Genomic DNA, 12677 nt, shown 5'->3' on the forward strand with positions numbered 1-12677 from the left:
GTTAGCAGTAAATTGGCGAGCTTTTTTCTCCTTTTTTAATGACTTTAGCATATCTCCTACACACACACACACACACACACACACACACACACACACACACACACACACACATACACAAGAGCTGATAATCAGAAAAGAACAAGAAGGAATGAGTTCAAGCTTGATAAAAAAAAAAAAAAAAAGAAAAGGAGAGGAGATGAGAACAAATTGCTTGATAAATAAGGTACCTAGCAGATAAATTAAATATACTAAGTAATCAGGTTGTTCGTGCCGAGTCAATATGAAGCTTTAAAAATAGATTCGATAAATTCATGTATAGGATGATAAGTGAATATACGTATATAGGTGGGAATACGTTATACAGGGGGAGCCACGCGTAGGCCTGATGGCTTCTTGTGTCTTCATTTATGTTCTTATATCCTTATGTGACGTACACCTCTTTTCTCTTGGTTGTTCATCCATTCAATGCCCAACCTAATAAAACTCCTTACCTTCCATCTCATTCTCTGCCTGCTCCACCTCCTGTTACTTTTTCTGGATTCTATACTGTAACTGTCTATCTATAATCTGTTCCTCTCGTGAAATGTCCTGCCGATGTAGTACGTGCACACAGTTGTCTTGGGAAGCGATGTCATATCGTACAAAATGTTTCGGATATCAATAATTCATTATCAGACAATAATTACCTTCACTTATTCCATACCTAGTTATTCCTGGTCTTTGTGGAACTCTCAAACTCTTTCAATGAGATATGTAACAATTCACATCAATGACAGCACTGGACGAAATCTTTAGAGGCACGTGTAAGAAAGGAAAGAAAATGAAAAGAATAGATTTTCCAGTTTCCATTCAGTATAACGTTTAGGGATGGCTGAAAAACGAAAATAGATATCTCAGAGTGAGTTCCAGTCAAGGAAGGATGGGGTAAATAGCAGGGAAATTATGCGAATCAGTTCATGTATCTATACACGAGATTCTGTTAGACTTATAGGTATGAAATCAGCTGGACCAGATGGCATAATGTTTAGAGATGAATGTAGAACGAAAAATAACTACCTCAGAGTGGGTTCTCGTCAAGGAAGGCTGCGCTAAATAGCAGGGGAAATTTTATGGAGCAGTTTCATGAGTCAATACATAAATTTCTGGTCAACTTACAAGCATGAAATTAACTGCACCTGGTGACATCCTTATTGGGGCGACTGTAGTACGTGTTTGCAAGATAGTGACGGCCATAGTAAATAGTGACAGGCAAAGAGAGACGGCGATGAGTCAATACATCTCATCCTATTCGACTTACGAGTACAAAGATCAAATTAACTGGATCTGTTGACCTTCTTGGGTCGACTTTACATATATGCTGTGCTTCCTTTCAGTCTGACGCTCCTCAATGACGGCCAGACCACGGCGGAGAGAGAGAGAGAGAGAGAGAGAGAGAGAGAGAGAGAGAGAGAGAGAGAGAGAGAGAGAGAGAGTCGGTGCATCGTGTATCTGTGCAATGTACTGTATGCTTTGGAAGATCGCTCATGAAGGCAGCAGGAAATTACACCTCGTTTCTAGCGAGTGAGTGAAGTGAATGAAGGATGATTACGTGCATCACCCCGCATCACTTCATTAATACCAAAGTTTTTTTTCTCTTTTTTTTCTCCCTTTTTTTTTTCTCTCTCTCTCTCTTTCAAATTAAGCCTGCCAATCTCCCTGCACACACACACACACACACACACACACACACACACACACACACACACTCACACTCTCTCTCTCTCTCTCTCTCTAATGGTGATGATAGGGCGTCCCATGAGTGTCCGCCTCTCCCCCGTCTCTGTCCTTCATTCAAGTCTGTTGGTGGAGGGAAATGGGAAGGGCGATTATAATGATGATTGGGTGGTGGTGGTCGTGGTGGTGTTGGTGGTGGTGGTGGTGGTGTTCGTGGTCGTGGTGGAGTGAAAAATTTAGTTTGGACGATTTTAGTTTTTTCTCTTTTTTTTTTTTTTTAATTGTAAATCTAAAAAAAAAAAAAAGAATTGTAAGAAAGGTTGTGAAGAATTTTTATCGGAATATTTGATGGTTCCAGAGGTTTTGTGTTACCATTTTATTTTCTACGTATTTGTCTGCTTGCTTGTTTATTCATTCTTGTATGGGTGGATGTAGCATATAGTTTGTTAAGATTACGGAAATTACAAGGAATTACGTATACAAATTATATTATGAGAGAGGGAGAGAGAAAAAAAATTATACGCGATTGTCACAATGAATTATTTTACTACATATCTTTTGTATTAACATTGAGAGTACAGCAACACACACACACACACACACACACACACACACACACACACACACACACACACACACGCACAATATTAACACTCCCCTGCAATTAAGTTGGCCATGTTTTTTTTTTTAGCATTTTTTTTGGGAATGGCATACTGAGAGGGCTTTTCTTCTTTTTTTTCTTTCTTTCTTTTGTTTCTTTAATTTACTCATAATTTCATTGATTTTTGTACTTTTGGCTGAACTCTAGCACGCAGAAAAAAATATATCACTACCCCACTGATTGATAGATAGATAGATAGATAGATAGATAGATAGATAGATAGATAACCATCAACCGATTAAAACTCAACAAACACGTGACTAAAATAAATAAAAACAACAACATTTCCATCCTCCGCCTTTATCCCTTGAGGCGACCACACAAACACAAGCATTCCCGCCTTTACACCTCCTGTAAGGGCTCAATTCCTTCTCCTGCCTCGCTGAACTCTCAACCTTACAAACTGCGCGGCTTCTGTGCATCCTAGTCCTTCATTAATTCCTCTTATTAGAATTCTAAGGGCGATCTCGAAGGCGTGGCTTAGAGAGAAGGACGCATTAGAACACTCAATGTTACCATAGTGAGTATCAACCAGCTGCAGTTAGGTTCGTTTTCCTCAGATATTACGGTTACTTGGAGTGCGTGCAGTATAGATGTAATGGAGGGTCGTGCTACTACTACTGCTGCTACCGCTACATCTACTACTACTACTTCTACTACCTACTACTGCTACTGCTACTACTACAGTAAGTCTTCTACTTTAGTCTCCTTCACAATGTTCCGTTTTCTTTCTCCTTGCTATATTCTCTCTCTCTCTCTCTCTCCTCTCTCTCTCTCTCTCTCTCTCTCTCTCTCTCTCTCTCTCTCTCTCCTCTCTCTCTCTCTCTCTCGTAATAGTACCTAGTTTCATTCTCTCTTACAGGTTTGGCGTGTTATACCTGACCAATCGCGGCTTTTGGGGAAAAGTTGTGATTCCTAATTCAGTGATCCTGTAGCTAGGTGCAAAACTGTGCTGCGGTGATTTGGCGGTGTTGACATGTAACTGAGATGTTTAGTTTGCCTGCGCTTTGTCGTTGTGTGTGTGTGTGTGTGTGTGTGTGTGTGGGGCGCGTGACTGGATGCGTGGCCACGTGTGTGATTGGCGCTCTCAGTAACGGCTGCCGCGATGGGTGCGTGTTTTTCATGTATGATTGCGTGGCGTGTGGTGTGTGCATGTGTGTGTGCCTGTGATGTATGATAGGGAAGTGGTCATTGCAACGTATAGTGCGACAGTAGCTCTGTGTGTGTGTGTGTGTGTTAGTGAAGTGTGTGTTGTAGTGTGATTGTGCTTTGGTGTGTGTGTGTATGTGTGTGTGTGTGTGTGTGTGTGTGTGTGTGTGTGTGTGTCGCGTATAGGGTGGCAATGTTGGTTCTCATGCTGACTCTGAGGAAGGATGGCACCGTAAGTTACATTTGATCCTAGATACCGAAAACACGAAGAGTTTTATTGATCTTATTTTCAAGCACTTTAGGCTACCATTCTGACTATTTCCAAAGGCCAGAGATCATTAGTCTAGTTCTCATGATTTTTCTGTCCATTGAAGGTGTCGAATCCTCGTTGCACTATCACTCGCATCATGAAAGCACTCTCGAATAATAACTTCCACTACAGCCTGTTAAAAGTAGTGGAGATAGGAACCTGAGACCACTGAGAATGCGATCCTGGCCCTCAGTCTCATGTGGCTGTTAGGAGCACGTTTCAATTACAAGAAAAGACAAAGACGTGTTATACTCATAGTCAATCATCATCGTCAGCATCAATGTAAGGCACTGTAAGACAAATACCTCAGACATCTCCCGCAGCCTTCCCCGCCCACCTCTGTTAGCTACGAGCGTCAGTGCAGGGACGTGATGGATCGAGGCTGAGGGCAATGATGATATAGATTCACTACTTTCCTTGGTTGGGTATCAGACAATGCCTCACTACATTCAGGAAACTATATTCTGAAACTTTTTTTCTTTTTTAACAAGCTCCGGTGGAAGTTATTAAGGTTACTCAGAGTTATATGCCTCTTTATGAAATACGTTACCTTGGTTGGGAGATTGATCACACCTCGCTACATTCAGGGAACCATATTCTGAAACTTTCGAACTTTTTAAGTCTTGAAGGTATTATATATATATATATATATATATATATATATATATATATATATATATATATATATATATATATATATATATATATATATATATATATATATATTTTTTTTTTTTTTTTTTTTTTTCAGAGTTTTATGCTTCTAGTGATAGTTTAAGAAAAGTTCTGAATTATTAGTAAGAGAAATACGTTCTTTGGTTGGTGGGTTAAAATTTTGACGTCTTAACTTTTTTTTTTTTTTTTTACAATCTGTTGAAGTTATTAACATTTTCATTGTTTCATGCTTCTAGTGACAGTTTAACAAATATTCTAATTTATTGATGAGAAAAATACAGCCCTAAGAATCGCATTTATCATCTCTGTGGCCTTTGAAGATGCGTAGTCCTTATGAGATCCCAAAGCGTCTCAAAATACGAGTCCCAGTGGCTGGCTAGTCTTGGGCACACCTCACCTGACCTAAAGAGGACGGGAGCAAGTAATGAGGAGGAACACATTCACTCTCTATTAATGGTAACAAAAAAAATATTACCAACAAGACTAATTTATTTACAAGGCACTGATGTTTCTCTCTCTCTCTCTCTCTCTCTCTCTCTCTCTCTCTCTCTCTCTCTCTCTCTCTCTCTCTCTCTCCGTGACACGGTATGTTGTTTACGTATTTCCTCTAGCACCAATAAACGGAGGAGAAAGGCGATCGTAAAGCACGGTATACGCTCTATTGTTTCACGGGTGGCCTTTGCTAAGGTAATGAGGGACGCGGCACTGATCTACATGCCAGCGCGAAGCAAGGAAAACAATACTGCTCTGATAAACAAAGCTCAGGCGGCCCATCAATCCCCTAAATTCCACGCACACCCATCGCGGAACCATTTCTCTCGTTCAGCGCCTCCTCTACTTTACCTGACGACTGTATGCATCTTTACTGAGTGGAGATGAAGGAGAGATAGGCGGAAATAAAGTCAATCATCTGGTGGTATTTGGAATCGAGAGCGGTGGTGGTGGTGGTGGTGGAAGTAACTGCAGCCGTGAGGCCGTGAGCCCTGAGCCGTCGCTTCACTAGTGCCAAGTAGGTGTTGCTGGCGAGAGGGTGTTCGCGTGATGGTGCTCCGTGCATCCACCACTGTGCGCTGTATCCTGCTGCTGCCCTTGACCTCAGGAGCGATTCTGTGTTCCGCATGATGTGTTCCCTGCCTGGCATGTCCTAGGGCAGCACGAAGAGCAGAGCCGCACCGCACACACCCACGACACCCGCGCGTCGCAACACCGAGCCTATCTCTCACGTGAGAAAGTTTAGGTAGCAGCGGTTCCGTGAGCGTGATGCGTGGTGCGGGCCGAGCCTTTCAGGTGTGATTACTTGACTGTCCGCGCCGCCTCGTCCTCCCCTCCCTTTCCTTCTGCTGGTGAGTGACGTCAGCCAGTTTTCACACGCAGACTAATTCACTGATCTGCGTCGCCGTTGCAGGTGCAGCTTGTAAACAAAGAAACTACGTAATGTCACTCTGCTTTATTTATTGCTTTGTGATTTTTGTAGCCGTTCGTGTTTGTAGCATGAGCAGTTTGTTTTTAATAGTTACTAGGGTACGTGGATACAGCGTACTCGGATGTAAATAAGGTTTGGTTGTTTTGTTTATACACGTAGAGAGAGAGAGAGAGAGAGAGAGAGAGAGAGAGAGAGAGAGAGAGAGAGAGAGAGAAACTTCAGAATTATTACATCCCTACTGTATTCTGGGCTGCAAGACACAATCCCTGGGCACGATCGTTATCAGTCTTGTGTTGGTGGTTGTTCCTGTGTGGTGTGTGACGCGGGCAGGCCCAGATCCGCAGTCCATTAACCCTCACCCCTCACCCGTTCTCCTCGTGCCTTCCCCTCGTCCCCACCCCCTCATCTCTTCCCCCTCTCATCCCTTCCTATCACCCCCTTCTCCATACCGCAACCCCTCACCCCCGTCCCTCACCTCTTGGCTTCGCTTCTTCCCCTCAATCACCTACACTTCCTTGAACCTCCCCCTCTCCCTAACCCCTTGACACTTTCCCTCCATTCACTTTTTCCCCTCCTTTCTTCGCCACTTAACTCTTTCACTCCATTCACAAACCCTTACTTTTTTTTCCCTCTCCTCTCTTCATCCTCCATTTACAAATCTTGTCCCCCCTCCTCCTCCTCCTCCTGCACCATACTTGAAACTTCCCCTCCATTCACAAATCTTATTTTTTTTTTCCTCTCCCTCCTCCTCTGACCACTCCCAGCCAGTCAGATATTGCTAGGCGACAGTGAGCGTCCAAGGTTTTTTTCCGTGATGGTAATAGTGGTGGTGGTGGTACACGGTTCACGGAAGGCTGGTGGCACTGGCTGGGTGGTGCAAATAGTGTCTAATCATTAGTAGTAGTGGTGGTGGTTGTGGTGATTATGGAAGTGGTGGTGGTTGTAGTAGTAGTCAATGATTTTTTTTTTGTGGTGATGTATATTTTTTAGATATTCTCCAGTAAAAAAAAAAAATAAATAACATTCGTGACCATTTAGCTAAGTGATCCCTTCTCGTGAAAACCCAGAAATACTTAACACGCGATGCTGAAAGGCACACACGTCAATATAATATGAAGACTTAGGAATGATCTCTTTTTGGGATAGATGTCTAGAAAACGCCTTTTTACTTAACCCATTCCTTCTGATATTTCGAGGCACAAGTAATGAATGATGATTGATTTACGTGCAGGCATTATCTAAGGCGTACCGTTTTGCTAATTCTATCCTGTTTGTTAGTTTGTCCCCGTATTGTTTTAAAAATCTTTTATCTAAGCATGAACACTAGTTATACATTTCAAGTGGGGTACGATCACAGTCCATTATGCTAATATGGACTGTGGGTACGATCAGTGTAAGGCAAGTGTGAGAGAGAATTACGACTGTATCTGTTCAGCTTGTTGTTTGTGTCGTGTTCTCTAAATCCGTAATCCAAGTATGAGCTCCAGTTATACATTTCAAGTGAGATGCTATCAGTTTGTCTGTGTCCTGTTCTCTATATTCTTTATCCAATTGGGATGCGATCAATGTATATTGAGAGAGAGAGAGAGAGAGAGAGAGAGAGAGAGAGAGAGAGAGAGAGAGAGAGAGAGAGAGAGAGAGAGAGAGAGAATACCTGTCTTGTGTGTCTGTATCCTCTTCTCAAAATCCTTTATCCAAACATGAACGCTACTTAATACATTTCAAGTGTGGGGTGCGATCAGTGTAAGACAAGAGAGAGAGAGAGAGAGAGAGAGAGAGAGAGAGAGAGAGAGAGAGAGAGAGAGAGAGAAAGTATCTGCGCAATTTATACCTGCCTTGATTTGCCTTCAGTCAGTCCATCATGAGGTTCAGAGAGGACGCTGCCTTCACTCACTTCCAGATCTAGTTGACCTTCCCGCTTTTTTTGTGTTCCTGCTTGTGTTACTTTATAATAGACTGGTGACTTATTGTTTGCTCGATTTGGAAACTAGCCAAGGCATCTCTGATTATAGTGATGGTGGTGGTGGTGGTGGTGGGGGTGACGAGTGAGTAAATGTGATAGTTGTGATGGTGGTAATGAATAAGATAGAGTTATTGACAGTATTTAGAAACACTTCGCTCTCTCATCACGACTATTCTCACAGGCCACAGAAATGATTAGCTGGGTTCTCAAGAGTGTTTCCCATGTTAATAATGTAGAAATCTTGTTAATCTGTCACTAGAACTATAAAAAAAAGCCTTTAAAAACCCGTTTCACTTCAACTAGAGCCTTTTGACAGTGGAGGTGCTGACAGTTTTCAGAATACGGGCCATTGTGTGAAAGATGCGTGATAGAGGAGGAGATGGTGATGAGATATGATGTTTGAATGAAAATGAAGTGATGAAGAATGATTATGGTTGGTAATGAATGATAATAAGAAATAAATGAGTGTAAAAGGTGAGATGGTGATGAATGATGAAGTGAAGAAAGAAAAAAAGAAGAGATGATAAAAAGTGATGGGTAAGATAATAATGAATGATGTCGACGCAAAAAAGCGATGAATGAGATGATAATGAATAGAAAATGAATAAAAAAAGTTATGAAAGATATGACAAAAGATAATAAATAACAAGATATACAGGTGTGTAAAAAATAAAATAATAAAATTATATAAAGAGATAACCATGAATAATTACACAGCCAAACAAATAAATAAGTGAATCAAATCAATAAAAAAAAAGTAGAAAACAAAGAAAAACAATAATAAACGAAAATAACATCCCAAAAATCATCTGACATAGGAAGAGCTGACAATAATGAGACGATAATCACAAAAGCACAACACACAGAGGACAGGTTTTCCCGCTGCGCTACACCCTTTCCTTCCCTTCCCTTCCCACCATCGATACCATTGTTTGCTGAGAGAGTTTTGTTCCCCTGGCATTAACCCTTATAGACCCCACATTCTGAAACGCTTTGCTCTCCCACCACGACCTCTATTTTCAAAGGACAAAGAAATGATTACCCGGGTTTTATTAATAATGTTTCTCCTGTTAATAATGTAGAAATGTTGTTAAAAAAAAAATTACCCTTGAAAACTTGCGCAACTTCAACTAGTGTGTTTTCAATGTAGTGAAGATGTGGTGCAGAAGTGTTTCAAAATATTGTAGGGCTGAAACGCTTTCCTCTTTCACCACGACTGTTTTCAAAAACCTCAGAGATAATTAGTCTGGATCTCAAGAGTGTTTTTCCTCTTAATGATATAAAAATTTTGTTATTCCGTAACTAGAAATACAAAAAAAAAAAAAACTTAAAAACCCTTCCCACTTCATCTACAGCCTTTTGAATGTAGTTTTAAATGGAGGTGCCGAGCGGAAATGTTTCAGGATGTGGTCATTTGTTAGCATTCAAAGTGCTGTGGATGATTGTTTGCAGTGACACGCGTTTCCTTACAATGGTATTTCACGTCACTGATGATATGGCATATAGTTTGGCGGCATAAAGTTAATTTGCGGTGTTACAAGCGAATTAAACGATAACTTTGGGGTTTCACGAGTATATCACGTTTTTTTAAATTTTTTTTTTAGTATTTCATTAAATATTTAACGTTCCCATGTAGCATTTTACTTTTCCACATCATATTTCGCTGGATATTTCACGTTTCCATACAGTATTTCACGTCCATTCACAGTATTACAATGTTTTCTCGTCTACATATACGATTTAACTTTTCTGCATGGTATTTCACTGGGTATTTCACATTCCCCATAAAGAATATCACGTTTTTTTCACTGTATTTCACTGGCTATTCGTGCGTTCTCGTTTTTCGTATTTCACTGGATGTTTCACGTTGCCATACAGCATTTCATCTTCGTTCACAGTACTACGCAGTTTTCTCGCTCGTAGTGGTATTTTCGACGTCCATTATGATATTTCACTTATGTCACGTTCAAAGATAGTCAAGTCGGAACGGAATCACGGAATCCCTCAATGAATCCTTCAAAACATTCTTCACTTCTTGACTCGCTTTCCTAAGAGCTCAGGGTCCTTTGTTGGAGGGGGAGAAAGGAGGTGTTTGGTGCCTTCTCTCTCTCTCTCTCTCTCTCTCTCTCTCTCTCTCTCTCTCTCTCTCTCTCTCTCTCTCTCTCTCTCTCTCTCTCTCTGAACTTTTCCATCAATTTATTCACACCAAGAAATAAAAAATCAAATATTGCTCTCTCTCTCTCTCTCTCTCTCTCTCTCTCTCTCTCTCTCTCTCTCTCTCTCTCTCTCTCTCTCTCTCTCTCTCTCTCTCTCTCTCTCTCCCCTCACCTGTGAGTTAATTACGTAAGGTAAAATAACACGGCGCTGATCTACCGTGAACCGCGTCACTCAGACCTGGCCAGACTTGATCCTTATGTAACTGTTTTTTTCTTTATTATTATTATTATTTTTTATTTTTTTTTTCACTGTATGGGCCGAAGTGATTTTTTTTTTTACCTTTTCCCAGTGTAAAGTTGATTTTTTTAATTTATTTTTTTCTTATTAGCGTTACTTGCTTTATATTTGTTTGTTTGTTGTTGTTGTTGTTGTTGTTGTTGTTGTTGTTGTTGTTGTTGTTGTTGTTGTTGTTGTTGTTGTTGTTGTTATTATTATTATTATTATTATTATTATTATTATTATTATTATTATTATTATTATTATTGTTATTATTATCATCATCATCATCGTCATCATCATCATCATCATCATCATCATCATCATCATCATCATCATCTACTTCTTATCTATCTCTTATTCATTTGTGTATTTATTTATTTACTTATTTATATATTTAATTTAAACAAGATGATTCATTATTTGGTTTGGTCTCTCTCTCTCTCTCTCTCTCTCTCTCTCTCTCTCTCTCTCTCTCTCTCTCTCTCTCTCTCTCTCTCTCTCTCTCTCTCTCTCTCTCTCTCTCTCTCTTTCAAACACAAAGCAGTACATTATTTGACATTTTATTACCATTCTGTCACGCGAGAGAGAGAGAGAGAGAGAGAGAGAGAGAGAGAGAGAGAGAGAGAGAGAGAGAGAGAGAGAGAGAGAGAGAGAGACAGAGAGAGAGAATTACCCAAGATTAGAAGGCACACAGACGAGTAATAAGTCCGGTTAATCCTTTCCCTGCTGGACAGTTATTTTCCTACATCCATCTACAACTTTCTGGACACTTATCTACGTGCTACACTCGTTTCATTTGTTCCGTAGAGTAGAAAAGACAAAACAATCCCTCTACCCTGTCATTTTCCTTTCTTTATCCACGCTAACATTTCTCTTTCACACTTCTCTCATTATCAACAACAGAAAGAATAAAAATGACAAACTAGATGGCATTAAGAGGGAGGCTCATCCCACATACAGTGTCATGAGCTTTCCCGGAGTCTCTGCACATAACTCTATACGTAAAAGAAGGAAGGTAAAAGATTGTTTTCCTTCGTTATCGACACAAGTCTCAAGTATTCGTCCAACAGAAGGCCGCAGCAGTGAATGAAAGGGTTTAGTGGTTAATTGAGGCAGTAAACGATACCATCAGTGCCTCGTTCATCATTCAGGCGGGGCAGGTGACGGTCAAGGCCTTAGAGAGAGAGAGAGAGAGAGAGAGAGAGAGAGAGAGAGAGAGAGAGAGAGAGAGAGGCGGGGAGGGGGGAGGGGCCTGGAAGAAAATTAGGTAAGGTGAGGTGGTGTGGACTGCTGCAGTGGACTGACTTGCTTGGTATACACACACACACACACACACACACACACACACACACACACACACACACACACACACACACACACACACACACACACACACACACACACACACACACACGTTGCCTGATCCTCTCTACTTGGTTTTCTTTTATCTCATTTATTTTCTGTCACACAAAATTCATTCTTTCAGCCTTTCCTTTCTCTTTGTCTTTCCTGTTCCACTCTGTCTCATTATTTTCATCTCCTCGTTCTCTCCCACCGTCACTTGTTTCCTTCGCTTTCTCCCTGCCTCTCATGTCCGTCTTTCTCTTCTTTTCTTCATTCCTTACTTTATTTTACATCGTATTTTCTTCCTTTCCTCCATCTTTCCCTCTTTTCTTCTGTCTCTCTCTTCCTTCCTTCCTTCCTTCCTCCCTTCCCTCCTTCATTCACTCCTTTTCTTCCTTCTTCCCTCCCTTCCTTTCTTCCTTCCGCACACCCTCTCCTCTCCCCTTCCTTCCTACTTCGTTCTCTCCCACCATCTCTTCTCTTACCCTCCTTTCCTTCCTAAATCCTTCCCTTCCTTTCCTTCCACACGTTCCTTCGTCCGTAAAAGTTCATTGGAGCTATACGGCGCCGGACAGAGAATTTAATCATGTCCTGTTACTGACCGTGAATTGAGGGAGAAAGATGGAGACGAGGGCTGCAGAAAACCTACCAAATATTGCAGGTGAGCGCAGAGATTAAACAGCCACCAAGAATCACTGTTTAGGATGCGCTTTCATAAGGTGAGGAGATGGGAGGGTGGTGAAAATTAAAGATTAGAAAGGTGTATTAATAGGGAGCAGTAACCTTTGAAGGAGCGAGAGCAATTGGGGGAGGAGTGAACAGTCAGTCAGTCAAAGGAGAAACTAATGTGGAGGATGAATGATAGTGGATTTAGATTACGGAGGTTTGGGAGGTGAGTGAACGGGAAATAGAGGATAGACTGTGCGAGGGAGGTTGATTTGTAAGACTCCCCAGTGATCCGTGATAGAGAGGAAGCTAGCAAAGAAGCAAGAGGTGAATGACG

At 41.1% G+C, this 12677-nt stretch overlaps 1 protein-coding gene across 2 annotated transcripts in view; it reads left to right on the forward strand.

The window, feature by feature from the left end:
- The first annotated feature begins 2887 nt into the window (after positions 1–2887).
- Positions 2888–12677, forward strand: part of LOC135100572 (uncharacterized) — a 51595-nt gene continuing 41805 nt past the window's right edge. The window contains exon 1 of one of the 2 annotated variants that reach the window (XM_064003588.1): positions 2888–3060. The gene's annotated coding sequence lies outside the window, so the exon portion shown is untranslated. Of the gene's footprint in view, positions 3061–5509; positions 5852–12677 lie in introns of those variants that run through there. The other variant, XM_064003585.1, reaches the window with a different exon arrangement.

The sequence above is a fragment of the Scylla paramamosain genome, chromosome 5 (assembly GCF_035594125.1).
Source record: "Scylla paramamosain isolate STU-SP2022 chromosome 5, ASM3559412v1, whole genome shotgun sequence".
Classification (NCBI taxonomy): Eukaryota; Metazoa; Arthropoda; class Malacostraca; order Decapoda; family Portunidae; genus Scylla; species Scylla paramamosain.